General features: G+C 40.4%; 1 pseudogene; it reads left to right on the top strand.

The window, feature by feature from the left end:
* Positions 1 to 3601: 3601 nt before the first annotated feature.
* Positions 3602 to 5040, top strand: LOC102838365 (annotated as a pseudogene).
* The last annotated feature ends 260 nt before the right edge of the window (positions 5041 to 5300 follow it).

The following is a 5300-nucleotide window of genomic DNA, read 5'->3' as shown; positions in this document are numbered from 1 at the left end:
AAAAAGAAAGAAAGAATCAACAGTACAAGAAGCTGGTTTTTTGAAAGGATTAATAAAATTGACAAACCATTGGCAAAACTAACAAAAGAAAAGAGGGAGAGGACACAAATAACTCACATTAGAAACCACATGAGCTATGTCACAATGGAACCAAATGAAATCAAAAGGATAATAACAGAATACTATGAAGAGTTGTACTAAAACAAATTCGAAAACTTATAAGAGATGGATATATTTCTAGAAAAATATGACCTACCCACACTTACTCAGAAGGAAGTAGAAAACTTGAACAAACCCATAACAAAAGAAGAAATTGATCAGGTCATCAAAAAAACTCCCAACCACAAGAAGTCCAGGCCCAAATGGCTTCACTGGTGAGTTACATCAAGCATTCAGGGAGAACTGTCACCAATTCTACTCAAATTATTTCAGAATATAGAAGAGGATGGCAAACTCCTTAATACTCTTATACCCAAACCAGGGAAGGATATCACTAAAAAATAAAACTATAGACCAATATCCCTCATGAACATAGACACAAAAATTCTCAACAAAATCCTAGCCAACAGAATCCAACAGCACATCAAAAAAACAATACACCATGACCAAGTGGGTTTCATAAGAGGGATGCAAGGATGGTTCAACTTTAGAAAAAAAATCAACGTAATCTATGATATAAATGAGAAAAAAGGAAAAGAACCACATGATCATATTGACTGATGCAGAAAAGGCATTTGACAAAATCCAACATCCGTTCCTGATAAAAACACTCAACAAAGTAGGAATTGAAGGGAAATTCCTCAACATAATCATGAGCATATATACAAAACCACCAGTCTACATCACTTTCAATGGAGAGAAACTGAAAGCCTTCCCTCTGTGAACAGGAACCAGATAAGGATGCCCTCCTATTCAATATTGTGCTTGAAGTTTTATCCAGAGCTATAAGATGTGATAGAGAAATTAAAGGCATCCAAATTGGCAAAGAGAAGTAAAACTCTCCTTATTTGCAAATGATATGATCCTATATAGAGAAAACCACAAAGACTCAGTTAAAAAAAACTACAAGACCTCATTGGAAGATTCAGCAAAGTGGCAGGGAATAAGATCAACATACAAAAATCAATTGGATTTCTGTATAGCAACAATATAGTGCTGAAAAAGACATTAGGCAAGCAATACCATTTACAATAGCCACGCAAAGAATGAAATATTTAGGAATAAACGTAAGCAGAGAAACAGAGGTCTTATATAAAGAAAATCACAAAACACTACTACAAGAAACCAAAAGAGACCCACAGAATTGGAAGAACATACCATGTTCCTGGATAGGAAAACTCTACATCGTGAAAATGTCAGTACTGCCCAAAGCAAATTACACACACAATGTAATCCCAATCTGGATTCCAACAGCATTCTTCAAAGAGATGGAAAAGACAATTACTAACTTTATATGGAAAGGAAAGAGACCCAGGATAAGCAAAGCACTGCTTAAGAAGAAGAACAAGGTTGGAGGTCTCTCACTCTCCAATTTCAAAATTTACTACATGGCTACAGTGGTCAAATCAGCCTGGTACTGGTACTATGAAAAATACATTGATCAATGGAACAGAATCGAGAATTCAGAAATTAACCCAACCACATACAGCCAAATGATTTTTGACACAGTGTCTAGGTATATTGCATGGCGAAGAGACAGTCTCTTTAACAAATGGTGCTGGCAGAACTGGAAAGCGATATACAAAAGACTGAAAAAAGACTTTTACCTCATGCCCTACACAAAAATGAATTCAGCATGGATTAAATGTGATTAAATCTAAATGTGAATCCCAAAATTATGAAGGTCATCAATGAAAAAAAACAGGGACAAATGTGAAGGCACTAATTCAGGGCATATACAGACTAACAAGCATTTTAAAAGTACACAAACAAAAATAGACAAAATATATGAGTGGGACATACTAAAAATTAAAAACTTATGTGCATCAAAAGACTTCACCAAAAGAAGAAAAATGGAACCCATAGAATTGGAAAAAATCTTTGGCAATGACACATCAGATAAGGGATTCATTTCTAAAATATATAGGAAACTATAATACCTCTACAAGAAAAAGACAAATAACCCAATTAAGAAATGGGCACAGGACATGAAAAGACACTTTACAAAGGAGGAGATCCGGGCAGCCAAAAAACATATGAAGAAATGTTCATAATCACTAGCCATCAGAGAAATGCAAATCAAAAAACCATGAGATATCATCTCACACCAGCAATAACAGCAGAGCACAGCAAATGCTGGTGAGAATGCGGAAAGACTGGGACCCTCCTACATTGTTGGTGGGACTGCAAAATGGTCCAACCTCTCTTGAAAGCAATATGGTGCTTCCTCAGAAGGTTGGAAATAGAAATACCTTTTGTCCCAGCAATTCCCCTACTTGGTGTTGACCCACAAGAAATACAAGCCATAACATGAGTAGATATATGCACACCAATGTTCATAGCAGCACTATTTACTATAGCAAAAAGATGGAGACAGCCTAAGTACCCATCAATTGAAGACTGGATAAACAAACTATGGTACATTCACACAATAGAATACTACACTATCTTGAAGAATAACAAGGCAGTTGCAAGCTATCGCATAATATGGATGAACCTTGAGGACATTTTGCTGAGCAAAATTAGTCAGTCACAAAAGGAGAAATACTGTATAAGACCATTATTGTCAAAGATTAAGAAAAGGAGCTCTGGTAGCGTAGTGGTTACGAATAGGGCTGTGAATCGCAAGGTCTGCAGTTCGAAACTACCAGCTGCTCTGCAGGAGAAAGATGAGGCTTTCTGCTCCCAGAAAGATTTGCAGCCTCGGAAACCCTGTTCAAGGGTTGCTATGGGTTGGAACTGACTAGATGGCACTTAACAACAACAACAACAACAAAGAAAAAAGAACCCACCCACAAAGGGGGGGGGTATATATATATAAGTGCTGATCACTGGTATGTATGGGATGAGAGGTGGGGAGGCAGGAAGGGAAAGAAAGAACACATGACAGGGAATAGACACAGGAGAGCCTGGGAGCTGGGGTGGGGGTGGGGGCTGGCAATATATAAAAAGAGGGATGGGAAAAAGAAGAACAAGGCAGACAGTACAACTGTTAGGTTAGGCAGGCTCACATGGGCTAGGTGGGACAGAGGTATATGACAATGTATGCACAACCTTGGAATAACAGGGCTTCAAGATACAGGGATTGATGCATGACTTGAATGGGGTAAAGAGGGGAATAATGTTAGGATGTTTGGCTGTATTTTGAATCTTGGTCTCCCTTGCCTACCATTGTGAAATAGACACTGGGGAGGGGGGCGGGGGCGGGATAGCCAGAAGCATCACAACATAAAACATGTAAACCCATCTTCAGCCTACAACTGACTGCAATACCTTGGGGTGGGGGTGGGGATGGAAACAACCCAGACCCAAAATGTGTGTGTGTGTGTAGGCTATAAAGGCAAGAAGGGACTGGCTTGCAAACTTTCAAGAGGGAGCCTAGTTCCAGATGGGGCAGGGATAGGTAGAGCCTCCAATGAATGATTTCCACACTGTTGGGACTATGCTGAGGAAAGGAAATGGGTGTAAGACTCTTGTGGTACAACAGTGAATACCTGCTGTTTGGACTAACTTTGAGGGTCAGAAATGTATAGGCAGATTTTTTTTTTTCCTCCGCAAAAGGAGGAGATTGATTGATTTTGCAGCCTAGGAGCGGAGGTCCCTGGGACCATCAAGTGAGAAGAGCGGAAAGTGTGACCCTACCCCGAGAGGCAGTGAGGCCAGGAGTGGAGACAGAGATGATGGCGTGGACAGATGGAGTGGCTGGGGACACGAGACTCAGGGAGGGAGAGGAGCTGTTTGTTGACTGATGGGGGTGGGGTGGGCCCTTGGGGTGTATCCTTTGGTAATTTGATGATGCATGGAGGGGATTGTAATCATTTCAATTATATGAAATATGATAGGATGAATATGAAGCTGAAGTGGGACAGAGGCAAATAATGTATGCACAACCTTGGAACAACAGGGCTCTGGGATACAGAGATGGAGACGGTTTGAATGGGGAAAAGTGAGGAAATAATGTTAAAATGCTTGGCTGTCTTTTGAATCCTGGTTTCCCTGATGTACCATTATAAATAAGACACTGGAAGGGAAGAGAAAGGAATAGCCAGAAATATCACCATAGAAAGCTTGTAAGTCCATCTTCTGCCTATAACTGATCGGAATACCTAAAATGGGGCTACAATGTGCCCAGTGAAGGAGGCTTCCAGCGGAGCCTCTACATTACACAAGACCATAGGTCTTGTGTAATGTAGAGCATCCAGAATCTTATGAGGGGAAATTTCTACTTGAAATAACAAGCAGATCAACCTGGAGCTTCCAGAAGACTAGAGATACTTCCTGAAAGAAAGTCTGACAGGAAAAATACAAAACACTATAGGCAAGAGGTACAGAACTGAGATTCTAATGGCTATGAAGGCAAGAAAAGTGGGCAACTTCTATGCACCTGGTGAGCCCAAGCTGGCATTTGTTATCAGAATCAGAGATATCAATGGTGTGAGCCCAAAGGTTCGAAAGTGGTTGCAGTTTCTTCACCTTCACCAGATCTTCAATGGCACCTTTGTTAAGCTCAACAAGGCTTCAATTAACACGATGAGGATTGTGGAACCATATATTGCCTGGGGGTACCCAAACCTGAAGTTGGTGAATGAACTGATCTACATGCGAGGATATGGTAAAATCAATAAGAAGCAAATTGTCCTGACAGATAACACGTTGACTGCACGTTCTCTTGGTAAATATGGCATCTTCTGCATGGGGGATCTGATTGATGAGATCTACACCATTGTGAAACATTTCAAAGAAGCAAATAACTTCCTGTGGCCCTTCAAATGATCTTCTCTTCATGGTGGAATGAAGAAAAAGACCACCCAGTGGTGGAGGTCAATATTTTGCCAAACCACGAAATCAAGGTGGCTGTGGTGGTTCAAGCAGCAGCAGTAGCTATGGGAGTGGCAGAAGGTTTTAATGATTGCCAGGAAACAAAGCTTAGCAGGAGAGGAGAGCCAGAGAAGTGACAGGGAAGCTACAGGTTACAACAGATTAGTGAACTCAGCCAAGCACAGTGGTGGCAGGGCCTAGTGCTACAAAGAAGACACGTTTTAGACTTATGTGTATGGGCAAAAAAAAACAAAACCAAAAACCCGAAGACTGTATTTGTGACTAATTGTATAACAGGTTATTTTAGTGTCTGTTCTGTGGAA

Source organism: Chrysochloris asiatica, unplaced genomic scaffold (assembly GCF_000296735.1).
Source record: "Chrysochloris asiatica unplaced genomic scaffold, ChrAsi1.0 scaffold00104, whole genome shotgun sequence".
In the NCBI taxonomy this organism is placed as follows: Eukaryota; Metazoa; Chordata; class Mammalia; order Afrosoricida; family Chrysochloridae; genus Chrysochloris; species Chrysochloris asiatica.
The sequence above is the reverse complement of the archived record's forward strand: the minus strand, read 5'-3'. Positions and strand labels throughout refer to the sequence as shown.